This window comes from Lolium perenne, chromosome 3, assembly GCF_019359855.2.
Source record: "Lolium perenne isolate Kyuss_39 chromosome 3, Kyuss_2.0, whole genome shotgun sequence".
NCBI lineage: Eukaryota > Viridiplantae > Streptophyta > Magnoliopsida > Poales > Poaceae > Lolium > Lolium perenne.
The window spans coordinates 246,146,571-246,162,828 of NC_067246.2; the positions used below are offsets into that span (position 1 = coordinate 246,146,571).

The following is a 16,258-nucleotide window of genomic DNA, read 5'->3' on the forward strand; positions in this document are numbered from 1 at the left end:
GCTTTGAGTACTTACGGCGCCGAAAAATAGCTTAGTAGCCGAGATTCGGAGTGTGAGTACCTTTTACCTTTCCTCCCCGGCAACGGCGCCAGAAAATAGCTTGATGTCTACTTCCCCCTCCTTTTCCTGTAGACAGTGTTGGGCCTCCAAGAGCAGAGGTTTGTAGAACAGCAGCAAGTTTTCCCTTAAGTGGATCACCCAAGGTTTATCGAACTCAGGGAGGAAGAGGTCAAAGATATCCCTCTCATGCAACCCTGCAACCACAAAGCAAGAAGTCTCTTGTGTCCCCAACACACCTAATAGGTGCACTAGTTCGGCGAAGAGATAGTGAAATACAGGTGGTATGAATAAGCATGAGCAGTAGCAACGGTGCCAGAAAATAGCTTGCTGGCGTGTAGTTGATGGTGGTAGTATTGCAGCAGTAGTAACGCAGTAAAACAGTAAACAAGCAGCGATAGCAGTATTTAGGAACAAGGCCTAGGGATCATACTTTCACTAGTGGACACTCTCAACATTGATCACATAACAGAATAAATAGATAGATGCTAGACTCTACACTCTCTTGTTGGATGATGAACACCACTAACTGTGTAGGATTACACGAACCCTCAATGCCGGAGTTAACAAGCTCCACAATATTCGATGTTCATATTTAAATAACCTTAGAGTGCATGACAGATCAACATAACCAAACCAAGTACTAACATAGCATGCACACTGTCACCTTCACACTACGAAAGGAGGCATAGATCACATCAATACCATCATAGCAATAGTTAACTTCATAATCTACAAGAGATCACAATCATAGCCTACGCCAAGTACTAACACGATGCACACACTGTCACCATTACACCGTGCGGGAGGAATAAACTACTTTAATAACATCACTAGAGTAGCACACAGATATATTGTGATACAAAACACATTGCAATCATAAAGAGATATAAATAAGCACTTCACTATGCCATTCATAACAGTGAATAAGTATTCTGTGAAATATAGCCTAAGAGACCCACACGGTGCACACACTGTCACCTTTACACACGTGGGACAAGGAGTCTCCGGAGATCACATAAGTAAAATTCACTTGACTAGCATAACGACATCTAGATTACAAGCATCATCATATGAATCTCAATCATGTAAGGCAGCTCATGAGATTATTGTATTGAAGTAGATAGGAGAGAGATGAACCACATAGCTACCGGTACAGCCCCGAGCCTCGATGGAGAACTACTCCCTCCTCATGGGAGCAGCAGCGGTGATGAAGATGGCGCTGGAGATGGCAGCGGTGTCGATGGAGAAGCCTTCCGGGGGCACTTCCCCGTTCCGGCGGCGTGCCGGAACAGAGACTCCTGTCCCCCAGATCTTGGCCTCGCGATGGCGGCGGCTTTGGAAGGTTTCTGTGGTTTTCGTCGAACGTGATAGGGTTTTCGCGACGGAGGCTTTAAATAGGCGGAAGGGCAGCCTCGGAGGGGGCCTGGGGCCACCACACCATAGGGCGGCGCGGCCCCCCCTCTGGCCGCGCCAGGGTGTGGTGTGGGGCCCCCAGGGCTTCCCTCTGGCGGCTCTCGGGTGTTCTGGATGGTTCCGGGAAAAATAGGAACCTGGGCGTTGATTTCGTCCGATTCCGAGAATATTTCGTTACTAGGATTTCTGAAACCAAAAATAGCAGAAAACAGGAACTGGCATTTCGGCATCTTGTTAATAGGTTAGTTCCAGAAAATGCACGAATATGACATAAAGTGTGCATAAAACATGTAGATAACATCAATAATGTGGCATGGAACATAAGAAATTATCGATACGTCGGAGACGTATCAGCGGCCGCCGGCGATAGAGGAGCTCGGCATCGGGATGCATCACTCTAATGGGGTGCCTGCAGGACGGCCAGGGAGGAACCGAGGAAGAGGATGGCCCTGCCCAGTAGGATGTGGGCGCTAGAGGGGAATTTGGAGGAAAAGATTAGTCGGCATGACGGGGATTGAGTAGTACTGAAGGGTTCTCCGCCGCTTTTACCGCGATGGTGGGAGGCAGATAAACACGCAAACCAGGAAGACCGCTCGCCCTTCTACAATGTTAAAACAATATACGCGTCAAAGATTGATTGGATGAAAACTTACCATCAACAGTACCCAAATACTAGCACAGTACCCAAATTGCTGAGGATTTAGCAAAAGGGCTCAGCTTTAATATCGTTTGACCTTTAGCTGGACTCACTTGCTGTAGATTAATTATATTTGCTGCAAAGAAAAGAGGATGGAATGATTTCATTTTATACACTGCAGCCTATATCATTTAGTTACAATCGGTCCTGAAATTTTACCTGGACAGGTGCATTGACCTATTTAGCTGGGAATAGTTCCATTGACAAAAACTCTTCTCATGTATTGCACTGTAGATAATGAGTATATATTGAGCTGCTAATAAGAATTCGCAAGCATGGTTATTTCTATAGTGAATAGAACCGATCGGAAAATGGGAACAAAATAGAGTATGCAGTAATCGAAGGATGGAAATCAAATAGATGATATAAATCATATGTGATTTTAGATAAGTACCCTGAAAGAAGAGCATTATCTCCAATGTGTGCTGCCAGAGCTCCAAACTGTTGCACATTGTACGCAACATTGCAAAATTATCAAGATACATAAAATTTCTTGGATCTTTCTTCATGCTTCAGAGATGATGAACATCTCAAATGAAAGATCGGATCTTTCTTCAATTAGTCTCTGAAATGACCTATGTGGTTGCTTGGCACACATCCATCCAATGTATTTCCCTGGAACATTGATCAAAGATGAATTTTTAATTTATACGGAAGACAACTCGCCTTTCTTCAGTAACTTATACAGCAAGAATTACTTTTACAGGTTTTAGAAACTGGAAGCATATGTCCAACTTAGTATAGTTTTCCTGCTGGTGTAGACTTGTTAAAAGTGGGGTTTCTGCAGTGTTTTTTATGATGATCTTATAGAACTAATTTCATCCAAGAGAGTTACAAATGAAAGAAAAAAAATCTGCACTTACTTGGAAACATAATTAAGCAATTGTAAATGGACTGCATGCTGATCATGTAAAGCAGATAATGCCATCTGTAAAACTGGATTATAAGGAATTCAGCAAGAAGAAGGAAGCTATATTGTCTGCAATAATTTGAAGAAACCCGCCAACATAAGCAAAAGCCAGCGCGGACAAATGATTAGCCACGGGTCCAATTGTAGCACCCAACGGATGCCCCTAACATGAGGTGAATTACGTATCTGTGATCTCCATATCTATGTGTATTCCAGGCTTTTGTGATAATGAACAGTTCGTATGTATAAATGGGCCCTTCCAGTTCCTCTCCCAACTGTTGTTTGGTGACAACCTTGCATGGTTGCTCCCTGTAATAGTGATATGAACAAAAAGGGTATTTCTCAAGACGGAAAATCAAAACACAAACGCATTATGTAACACGTACCAGATGATCTACCATTATAAATAACTGGTCCATATATAAACTTGCCAGTCTCTAAACTGGTCAATGCGGTTCCTTGGCCCATAACCTTCCATTGCGTTTCTCTGTGATTTCAATTAAAGCTGAATATTTTTTTACAAAGAAGGCAAATGAATTTCTGCACATCAAGTTGTGTAATGAGCAATAAATTTTACTATTTTTTTAGCTTTCTACCCGTATACAAAACCCTGAAGTATGTATGTAAGAAATATGGTGTGCTGACTTTCCTTTTTTTTTTGAATGGTTGACCTTGTTTTAGGTCCATGTCTGGTCCTCCGTATTAAATTAACCATGTTCGAAATCATCATAATTCTGGACACTGAAATATATCTCCCAGGTACCAACATCTAAATTTCACAAACATGGCATATTATCAGTTGAATTTGCTGATAAACATGTATATAAGTTTGAAAGAAGAGGAACATGTGAAAAGTTTGGAAAAGACCGTTAAGAAGTAATCCTGAGCAGGGTCAACTTTACGTTGAGAACTTCAAATAATACAAATTGATGGAAGAACTCAAGATTAATGTGCTAGTTAGAACATACGGAAGGGCTAATACACTGTTAAACTCAAACCATGAAACCTGATATTGTACTACAGAGCACATTGTAGTGAGAAGACTATTCAAGAATGATTTTGGACATGTAAGCTTAAGGGAAAGGATAATGCATATCATCTTGAATGTGCTAGAACAGCCATTGGATTAATCGTTCTATTACTAATACTGATGTGTTGCTGGAGACTGGGCAAAAGGATACAACTCTCACTTTTACCATGGCAGCGTGACTGTAAGGTGATGGTGCTAGGACGTAAGTTTCAGAATGAGAAACATCTGATCTTACTGTCGAACCCCTTTTCACTGCTGAACTTGAGGCTGGTGGGGCTGTGCAAAAGGATACCACTGAATTGCTACCGATGGTACAACAACAATGCATTATATGTAGAAACCATGAAATATTCAAATTTCATATCGAGATATCAAAGAGTTATAGTGTACAATATTAAGAGTGAATGCTTTTTACTTATCGGTGCGAGGATGCAGAAACGGGTGGTTCTTTTCAATTTACAGCCTGCATAAGGAAGAAAATCCTTGGTGAGAACATCAACAAAGGAAAACAGAAGAAATTAACAACATTGGAGACAATCGACGACATTTTCACCTGTAGTCTGCGAGCAAGAAAAGGACGGTGCAACCCTCTCAAACCTGCTTCTGCTGCACGTCTGTCACGGTCTGCGTTGCCAACAGTGTTGTCATCGTCGCGTGGAAGCTGAGCCGCGCTCCTAGATCAGCAGCCGCCGGGTAGCCCCGTGGTCGATCTGGGCAAGGACCACTCCCCGGTCGTTGCACCACTGACCCGTGCGCGACGCGGGCCTCCGGCCAGCCAGGCAGCAGCTACACCATGATGCACGACATGGACATGTTCGGCGGTTGCGGGCTTGCGGCGAGAGCGGCGGGGCAACGGGGCGACGTGAATCAGCAGAAGCACCAGCCGGAGCAACAGCTCTCACACTCCCAGATCAGAAGAACATCAGTCAGGCAGAGTGTCGCACAAACGTGAGGAAATGGAGCAGACGATCTAGATGCAGTCGCAACCTGAGGAACACCAATCAGCCACAGACATGAATCAACCCTTGAACAATACGGAATCAAAAATGAAACCGTGGACACACATGTATCACGGACCGACCAATCACGCTGAATTAAACTGAAATCATAACGTGCCTGCACAATAAAGAAAAAGAGATATCCCTTGGAGCCAACCGCGAACTGAGGAGCCGGCCGCAAGAAAGCTAACGATCAGCAGACGACATGATGAACATGGAACACCACCATCTAGACCCCTCCGTCCGTCCGCTCGCTCGCAGTCATGTCACCCTGCTCCTGCTGAGGGCGTCCGTCGCTGACCGCCGCCATAGGCCCCGCAGCCCACGTTGCCATCGATGTGGGCCCTGCCGGCTGCGCCCCTGAATCGGGAACAGGGGATGGCCATGCTGGTCGCCGAGCAGGAGCGGACCAGCCGTCAAGACACACCGCGGCCGCCGGCGATAGAGGAGCTCGGCGTGGGGATGCATCACTCTAATGGGGTGCCTGCAGGACGGCCAGGGAGGAACCGAGGAAGAGGGTGGCCCTGCCCAGTAGGATGTGGGCGCTAGAGGGGAATTTGGAGGAAAAGATTAGTCGGCATGACGGGGATTGAGTAGTACTGAAGGGTTCTCCGCCGCTTTGACCGCGATGGTGGGAGGCAGATAAACACGCAAACCAGGAAGACCGCTCGCCCTTCTACAATGTTAAAACAATATACGCGTCAAAGATTGATTGGATGAAAACTTACCATCAACAGTACCCAAATACTAGCACAGTACCCAAATTGCTGAGGTTTTGGCAAAAGGGGGTCAGCTTTAATATATAGTATAATATAATGAGTGCCCATGTCTTGCATTTTCCAAATGTAAAATAGATGATGAATGAATGAGGGTGCTTCATAGACTGATCAAATAGGAAAAGTAGTTGCCGTTACATTTTTTCCGCCAATAATCAACTTTTGCTTTAGAACCGTCATTGTATTCTTCATATGAATACTATATAAGAGCACCTCTAACCGAGCCCGAAAAAACGCGAACTCAAAAAGTTAAGTTTAGTCTCCCGAAAAACTAGTTTCAAAATAGAACCGTAAGTCGGAACCGGAAAACTGTAAATTAAAATTTACCGGGAGAATTGTTCATCGCAATACAAGTTCGGCGATGAAATTCATAGTCATACATACATAATTTACTGATGCATCGCCGCCCGACCCTAACGATGAACAAAATTTGGTCCTGGGATACTTACCGGGGCCTCTACACGCGGTGGACGATGGCGAGGCGGACGACGGCGATGCGGAGGACAGCGGAGGAGGACACCTACTCGGAGTCAAGGTCCACGATCTCCTGCTTGGAGGCGGACGCCGGCCTCCCTCTGCGCCGCCTCGTACAGGCGCACCTGCTGAAAGATCTCCTCCTCCTTGCAACGGAACCCCGCGCGCCTCCGCCTCCGATATAATGACGACCTGCTTGATCGCCGTCGACTCCTCCTTTTCATTGAGGACGTAGTCGCCATTATTGTAGACCCCGCGTGGCGGCTCCTCCTCCTTCTCCTCCTTGTTGTCGTCGAAGGGCGGCGCCAGGCAACGACACGATCCTCCAAAGGAAGACCCCTCGTCGTTATTGGCGTCGCGGGCGAGCTTCCCCGGAGGCGTGAGCCCCCAGTTGGTTCACCGTAGATCGCACCGCTTCCGCGTGCCCTCGGAGTCGTTCCACTTCTTCCGCTCCGCCTCCAAGCGGAAGACCGGGGGGGGGGGGGGGGCCGCGGCGAGTATCCGTCGCCAATCCAACCGCCTCCCTTCCCACAGCTGCCGGCGTCAGCCATGCGGTGGAGGTGGAGGTGGCGGATGCGGCAACGGATTTCTCATCGAAGTAGGGCGGCGAAGCGGCGGAAGCGACGGAGGGGAGTAGGGTTTTGGAACCGAGCTCCCCTCTGCGGCCTGTATATATAGGGGGCGTGCGCCGATTTTCTCGGGTCCCCGAGAATTTTTTTCGGGACGGGCCGCGAGTTCAGGCTCCGATCTGTGCGGCTTTTGGCCCGAATCCGTAAATCCGCCGGAAAAATGCAGTTACGACGACATCTACGGCCGTGTTAGAGTTGCTCTAAGGGCATGTTTGGTTCCCGGCCACACTTTGCCAAGCCTAACTTTGGCAAGTGTGGCAGCCACAAAAGTGTGGCTATGATTTTGGAAGCCACAAAGTGTGGCTATGATTTTGGAAGCCACAAAGTGTGGCAAAAGTTGGCAAAAAATTCACTCTATGACAAGTGGGCCATATGAATAGTGAAGTGTGGCAGCTCTAAAGTGTGGCAAGAACCAAACACATGCCAAATTGCCAAACTTTGGCTTGGCAAAGTGTGGCTGGGAACCAAACAGGCCCTAAGACTTCCTCCAAAAGCAAAATTAAATACGCTAGCTTGTACCCCTAAATCATAAATCCTATACATTAAACATAAGCCATATGCAACTTGGGATTGATATTGACAATACCCCCACCCACTTCGTTTTAAATTTTGTTTTCCCTCACACATTCCACTTTTATCCAATGAAACTTAATATAAATTTGTTCTCGGCTTTAGAAAAGGAAACTTTAAATGGAGCCACACTTAGTGAAATGTATGCCATACAATTGTACAAAGTGTTATAGATGAGTACCAAATATTGATATTTCCATTTTGAATATATATACCGCGTAGATATTTTAGTGAACAACTGGAAAACGTAAAACAAAAGGATCTCAAAAGCTCTACTACGCAAATTTTGAAAATATTTTGAAGTACATGCAAATAATTCATCATGTTTTGGTGCATGCAAAATAAAGTTTACAATATTCATGTAAATAACTTAGCTAAAAAGGTGAAAATATGAATAAGAGCCACATGCTATGGAAAACGGTGCATGAGAAAAACTCCCACTGGTTCTAGGCATGCTCAACAATGGAGCCACGTGAAAAGCTACTTCCTGCAAAATCATAAACGCTAGTTTGTAACCCTAAACCATAAATCCTATACATTAAACATAAGCCATATGCAACTTGGGATTGATATTGACAATACCCCACCCTCTTTGAGTTAAATTTTCTTTTTCCTCACAAATTCCACTTTTATCCAATGAAACTTAAGATAAATTTATTCTTGGTTTTAGAAAAGGAAACTTCAAATGGAGCCACAAGTCTTAATGAAAGGTATGATATACAATTGTACAAAGTGTCATAGACGAGTACCAAATGTTGATAGTTCCATTTTGAATATATATACCGCGTAGATATTTTAGTGAACAATTGGAAGAACGTAAAACAAAAGGATCTCAAAAGCCCTACTACGCAAATTTTACAAAATTTTGAAGTACATGCAAATAAGTCATTATTATCTTGTGCATGCAAAATAAGTTTTACAATATTCATGTAAATAACTTAGCCAGACAAGGTGAAAAGATGAAGAAGAGCCACATGCTATCGGAAACGGTGCATGAGAAACACGCCCAATGGTTCTAGGCATGCTCAACAAAGGTGCCACGAGGTGAATAACTACTTCCTCCAAAAGCATAAACTCGCTAGTTTGTAACCCTAAACCATAAATCCTACACGGAGGTGCCGGTGTGGGAGCAGCATCCCCAAATAGAGGATGCAGTGCCGGCGCCCCCCATACGGAGGTGCTGGCGCCCCTGCCGGCGCCTATTTAGGGGCCACCGGTGGAAATGCTCTAAGCCTCCGTATGTCTAAACAAAGGTTGAACTGACGAATAAATATCATCGGCCCTTCCTTTTAACTCGTCGAGGTTTAACTGGCGGGAGCGCTCATCGTCGGTGCCTCTTCCGCCAGCCTCATAATTGTGCGCCATGTCTCTAACAGTGTTGTCTGGCGGCGATGGATTCGAGCGCCAGTTTATATGTGCATGGGGATGGAAATCGAAGCTTGCCCACAGAAAAGGAGTCTGCTTATCACTTTAGAAAGAAATCCCCATTAAAAATATATGTTCAAGCTATGAGTGAAGATGCTTTAATATTTCTTCCCTACATAAATTCTAACATGTGCGTGATAAAAGAAATGCCACTTTGGAGCTTCAATCTAGATAAGTGTGAGCTTTGTTAATTACTAACCTAATGCGCGTTCCTGCTACTACCACGAAACTGAACTGTCATAAAGTGAAATAGTGGAAAAAACAATATGGCACTATGGTTTCAGACAGTCGCATGTTTGAAATGCATCAAATTAATGTTTCTTACATGCGGGTGAACAAATAACCAGACACCACTAAGCATGGAGAACAAATCAGAAACAAGTATTACCTTCCTCCTGACTCATATCCCTGAGTTTGTTCAGATCTACAACTGACCAAGCTTAAGACAACTGTACACGAGAGAAGAGCTGTCTAGACGAAGGTATATGCTGATCGTGAAGTTATAAGCGAGGTAACAGAATCTTTGACGAGTACCGAACAGGTCCAGGACCGAGGATCGATGAACTGCTACGGTGCAGCTTGTACCAGTGTGATGTGGAAAGTTTTCACTAAATTTTTGAGTAAAGGTGGCGACTAACATACCAGTTTGAAGCGTACCTCGGGTTCTAGACATGTGACCACCTTTCTCGAGACATGTGGTCACATTTTTCTAGACATGTGACCAACTTTTTCGAGACATGTGACCACCTTTCTAGACATGTGATCACCTTTTTCGAGACATGTGACTACCTTTTTCGAATCACGTGATGGGTTCGAATAGGTTAGATTCCATCCCCGTGTCGGACCTCTTCTTCTCTCTCATAACCGTAATGGGAATTTCTCGTTTAGTGCCTCGTTTTCTTCCACCGTGCAAGATCAATGCATTGATTATGCCTATCAAAACCGTGCAAAATTGGTGTCATACAGGCTGTGTCACGCTAGAACTGGCTTTTACTGCGGCTCCTCTACTAGAAGCAAAAACCTACCAAATCTCCTAACTACCGATTCCCCACAATCACAAAGAAAAACGGGGGGAACGGGGAACATAGCAAACTCTCCAACTATGAAACGGGATTCTGAATAAGAGTGCAGCACCTTATGCAACAATGGCACTTGATCGGGTCGAAAATCGAGGCTGCACCAGATTTTTACTCGGGTAGAGCGCTACTAGGGGGGCAGGCCTAGGTCTATAAAGTTGGCAGGGTGTGGACCTAACCCATCCCAAAGAGGAAATACGCAAAGCCACTACTAAATAGAAGAAACATATGTTGGAGGAAGTGGCACATGGCACCAAAACGAATCTCAAAGCAACCTCAAGAGTGATGATTGCCACCTCCATGGAGACACAAAATAGAAAAGCTTTTCTCTCTCTCTCTCTCTCTCTCTCTCTCTCTCTCTCTCTCTATATATATATATATATATATATACCAGCACTATTCTGCAACCGGTTGCAGAATAATATTCTGAGCACCGACTTGTACTTTCCTGGACACAAGGTTATACTTCCCGGATAACAGGGTTCAACTTTCTGTCGAACTTACCTGAACTTCCCGTTTTCTTCAGAGGTACTGATTATACCTCGAGTTTCTTAACCATTTGTCGGAACTATGCAAATGATATACCGTTGGATAGATAATGAAAAACCGCAACTTTTTCATGTTCACACTTTTCACAGATTTTGCACGGTTTAAATTTAATTTTGGAAATACGAAAACGCTTCTATATGGCCAGAAAACGAACTTTTAGTTCAATTTTCGAATCGCTTATCTAAACTGTGCAAATGATATACCGTTGGAAAGATAATGAAATTGCGCAACTTTTTCATGTTTTAAGTTTTTTCAAAATCCTCACAGTTTTTGAACAATTTTGAAAATACCGAAATTCGGACGTACTAAAAAATGAGCGGACAGTAATTTGGATGAATTTTTTCAACCGTTTGTCGGAATGATGCAAATGATATGGCGTTGGAAAGCTATGGACTAGGCGCAACTTTCTTATTCCAATTGTTTTCTCTAATTCCTTACAGTTTAAGAGAATAACTCGATTTACTGTCCGCCCGTTTTATGTGATGGGCACCGAATGATTTTCCCCGCGATTTTCATGCGGCATATTTAAGCAATGCAAATGATATACGGTTGGAAAGGTCTCAAAATGGCGCATCTTTTTCGTATCTACCATTTTTTCCAACTCCAAATGATTTGAAAGTAATTTTAGATGTTTTGAAATTATGTTTCCGGTATATTTTGTTGGATAACAATTTGAATTTAATAGATTAGATCCATCTATTTGTTGTAAAATGTTGTAGGTAATGAAATTAGACATATACTCTACCATATAAAGCTTTTGGTGATAATGATTGAAGTGGTTGGTGATCAAATCGATGAGATTTGAACAATAGATTTCCGCCCCGTAAAAACAGAGCATTGAACTTCCCTTGACACGAACTTGCACTTCTAGGGAAATGTGGTTGTACTTCTCGGTGCTGTTTCACGAAAGTGTTCAGTAAAATGACTATAAGTTTCTCATACGGTGTTCGTTTGAGGTCCGTGGCCACACAAAATGCTCAGCACAACCACACGCATCTGAACTTCCCATGACATGTCCTTGTACTGCTTGGCCTTCGTGGTTGTACTTCCTGGAAATGTTTTGATACTAGTGTGTTTTTACAAAAACTAGCATGTGTGCTTCAAAATGATAATGTTAGATTGTCCCTATATTCTATTTTAAGAGATGCTGCACTTCCCGGATCTTAATATTTGAACTTCACAATGTTGCTTTGTGAACTTATGTGGGGGTATTTTCTGCATGTAATTACCGCTTGTACTTACTGTTGTCTCCGCCTATACTTCTCAGAATCATTGCTCGTACTTCCTTGCAGATGATGGGATTATTTTGTTTTTTCTACATTTGGACTTTGTCGGTTTCTTATACTTCCTATATTAAGTGGGTGTATTGCTCGTGTTGAATGGTTGTACTTCTCATTGTCAAGTATATGAACTTCTTTACGGGTGATGGGATTATTATTGTTTTTTCCTATGTGAACTTAGGTGGGAGTATTTTTATTTGAACACTTTTAATTCATGTAATTACCGCTTGTACTTCCTGTTGTCTCCTCCTGTACTTCTCGGAATTACTGCACGTACTTCCTCGCAGATGATGGGATTATTTTGTTTTTTCTACATTTGGACTTTGTCGGGTTTCTTGTACTTTTCTATATTAAGTGGGTGTACTGCTCGTGCCGAATGGTTGTGCTTCTCGTTTTCAAGTATATGAACTTCCTCGAGGGTGACGGGATTATTTTTGTTTTTTGTACAGTTGGATTTTGTTGGTTTCTTGTACTTCCTATATTAAGCGGGTGCACTACTCGTGTTGAATGGTTGCACTTCTCCGCATCAACTATTTGAACTTCCTCACGGATGACGGGATTTTTTATGTTTTTTCTAGATTTGGATTTTGTTGGTTTTCTTTTACTTCCTATAATAACTGCTTGTACTGCTCGTGTTAAAAGGGTTGTACTTATCTGTGTCTAGCATTTGAACTTCCTCGCGGATGACCGGGTTATATATTTTTTGTACATTTGGATTTTCTCGGTTTTCTTGTACTTCATATATTAAGCAGGTGTACTGCTCGTGTCGAATACTTATACTTCTCAGCGTCAAGTAGTTGAACTTCCTCGTGGATAATAAGATTATTTTGTTTTTTTCTACATTGGTTTTCTAGTACTTCCAATATGAAGTAGGTGCACAACTCGCACCAAATAGTTGTACTTCTCGACCACAAGTATTTGACCTTCACTCCGGATGACTAGATTATTTTATTTTTTCTACAATTAGTCTTTTGTCGGTTTTTCTTGTACTTCCTGTGTATTAAGTGGGTGTACTTTCTCACGTATCGGGCCTTAGGTTTCTAGATTATTTTTGCACTTTCAAAACTGACATTTGGGTACCTCCCTTTTTTACAACTTGTACTTCTCAAAATCATTGCTTGCACTTTCCGAGAGATAACTGTATGAGTTTTATTATATTGTATGCAATACAAGACAGAATTGTGCTTCCAAAACTGATCGTGTACTTCCTAATGTTAACATATGTAGTTCGCAGCAATTGATCTCTTCTAGCAATAATTTATCTACAATTCGTGGAGGAAAATTTTATGCTAACTCACCTGTTCCCAGATTCTATAATATGTACTCCCCCTTGTTATTACTTTTATGTACGTTCCAACAAAAAAAAATCAGATTTTCTTTACTGAATTTCCTATTTGTTTTTAAATACTGCCCACGGCCTATGAATGTACTTAGTAAATACAAGCATCTCTAGTGTCTTAATATTTAGTGTATAATACAAAAATATATGTACTTATCACAGAATATGATTGTACTGCTCACGGAATATATGTGTACTTATTTCCTGAGCCTTTTGTGATGCGGAGTGACATCAATGTAACTTCTTTCTTTTCACAACTAGAAATTTTTAAATCAAGCTTATAATCCACCAATTTTTAACACTAGTGCTATCTCTCATACATGAACTACAAAGCAATTAAATTTAAAATATAGAAGAAAGGCTTCCTGTATTAAAATTGGGCATACAAACCAAATGAATTTTACATTGAAAATAGTACTGTAGCTCGTTTTACTGGCCAACAATGGGACAAAAGAGAAAGGACAGAAGGAGATAGCACCAACAGCTTACCGCCTCAAAGAGCAGCTGCAGCTTGCGTTTAAGATATAGAGGCAGCAGCAACTGCCGCATGAGAGACTGAGAGAGAGATAGCGGCAGGAGCATGTGCAAAACAGTAGCAGCAGGAGTGCGCAGCACGACGGCACCCACGCAGGAAAAAGCAGTCTGGCGACATGGCTTACTGAACATGGATGCTGCGCGCATGCAACCGTCGGCGCATCGTATGGCGGATGGCACGGGCTGAGCAGATGATTCCAAACTTCAGAAAAAATTGCACACTGGAGCTCCTACGAGAAGTGTACTTATCAAATAGGAGGAGTGCGGTGCCTATTTAATCCATCTGAACTGCCTCGAAATCAACGTTTACTGCATCCCAATATACAAGGCTGAGCGCCTTAGCTGGATGTGCAATTTTCAGAAGAAAAAGGGGAAGTTCCCCAGCCGTACCCCGCCCATGGCCAAGAGAATCGGCATAGGTCGATCAGAATCAGGAAATGGCGAGCGCAGAATTGGGGATAAGGAAATTCGACGAACGGCAGAGGGGACTTGGGGATAGGGCGACACGGCAGGCCACACGCCACTGGTGGGTGCGCGGCCAGGCCTGGGTGGCCGAAACAGGGAAGTGGGTGCAGTCCCGGCCGGCGGGGAGCTGGGGAAGGACGAGGCGGACGACGAAATTCCAGGGTGGCGGCTGAGCTTGGGCCAGCGGGCGGGGAAAGAAGAGGTGGCCTTTCGGGCCAGCGGCGGGGGAGAATGGAGCACGGGCGCCGACTAGTCCTGGGATCTGGGCGGAGAGCTTGCGTCGCCGGCGCACGAGCTCGTGGAGGTAGCCGCGGGGCGGAAGGCGCCGGAGTGGCGGCGGGAGGGAGCGGCAAATCGGTCGTGGTGGCGGTTGGGAGGTTGCGGATGAAAGGCATCGGGGAGGGTTTTCTCCCAGTATTTTTTCACAGATCGCGTCTATATAGGCTGAAAAGATGCTCAGAATAATATTCTGAGCACCGGTTTCAGCATAGTGCGACCCTATATATATATATATATGCCGGTGTTAGTATAGTTCCATCTTTCAAACATAATACTTTGAATTTAACTCGTCATAGAGAACTCCTGGCTACAAGTTCAATTTTCCATGGTAAAATACATGATGTCAACAATTTGTATGCGAATGTTCCCGCAGCAACGCGCGGGGAATCATCTAATTCAATACTATACTACATAACATATTCACACTAAGCACAATTGTGGTATTCATACGTGCAAAAATTAAGGTACGACACCACTACCACTCATAAAAATAGAATAGATTTGAACTCCCAATTAAGCACAAGTGAGCGAACTGAGATTCAGAAATGAATTAGGGACACATCTAACCCATACTCAACATAGCATATCTCAAACTCCATCCTACCCTGACTCGAAAAAGTTAAACCTATCAACATCACACCATCGTTAATCGATCATTGGTGGCGCGAGTTGAGAACGAGGTACGTCACTAGGATCCCCTCCGCGTCCCGCTCTCCGCCTTCGAAGTCATATTCGCCGCCCTCCAGCCCCTCGTCGATCATCTGCTCCATGGATCTGCGGAAGTGATCATACAGATCAGCGTAGCGCTTCACCATTGCAAACCCGCCGTTCGTCGGCCGTCGATCCTCGAGCGGGTCTAAGATGTGCCTGCAGCTCCGTGATGCGCCACGGCCTGCATGCATTGCCTCTGTTATGCATATGGTGCTGGTCTAAAAAGTATTGGGAATGAAAATAAATATACTTAGTTTTGTACTAAACTCTTATACTTCTTTTTAACTTATTATATAATCACTATAATATTAGTTAGTACATTTTCACTTAGCTATCATAATTAACCATATAATAATGTTATGAACATTAGTTATAGTTATTATGTACTTCCCTATATATTGCAATATTTGTCATTACAAAATTTGCTTATGTAGAATTAAATCGTATGTTGTAGTAAAAAAATTGTGGAACTAATTTTTCGTAGTTGTATGAATTAGATAATGTAACCATGTGTATTTGTGCGTATGTATGTGTGTTTGTGTATTTATTTACTTAATATGATGATACATATCTACAAAACGTATCAAATAAATATCTTAGTACTGGTTCTAGTGTATTGTTAGGTAAGTCGAACTGTAGAAACATCTTTTCGGGAAAAACGGGCTATGCTGTACATTTTATTGCTTTTAAATAAAGGAGTTCAAAGAGAGATAAAGTTAGGAGAAAATTTTCACCTAGTAGGTCTTAAAAGAGGCAAGATTTCTGTTGAGAATAACCCAATCCCACTTCCCCGTACGTAAACATTTTGTTGCATCTGAAAAGATTTCCCCTCATGCCATCAAAAATACAATCATTCCTACTAGTTCAAATGGCCCATAGCTAGAACATTGAACATGTATAACAATTTTTAAGGCATCTCTAGCAATACGACGCAAATGGATCGAAATTGTCAGTTTTGGTCCGCGTCTATAAAAGACATAAAATACTTAACCGAGTGGCTCGACGTAAACACACCCATGCGTTTGGACCAACCAATTTCTGGA

The 16,258-nt window shown here is 43.2% G+C and overlaps 1 long non-coding RNA gene across 1 annotated transcript; it reads right to left on the minus strand.

Annotated features, from left to right (window-relative positions):
- Positions 1-2,500: 2,500 nt before the first annotated feature.
- On the minus strand, positions 2,501-3,683 carry LOC127344592 (uncharacterized). The gene is made up of 3 exons (XR_007878092.2): positions 3,467-3,683; positions 3,034-3,098; positions 2,501-2,785 (listed from the first exon to the last, which is right to left on the minus strand). It is a non-coding gene; the product is annotated as an uncharacterized lncRNA (long non-coding RNA).
- Between the last annotated feature and the right edge of the window lie 12,575 nt (positions 3,684-16,258).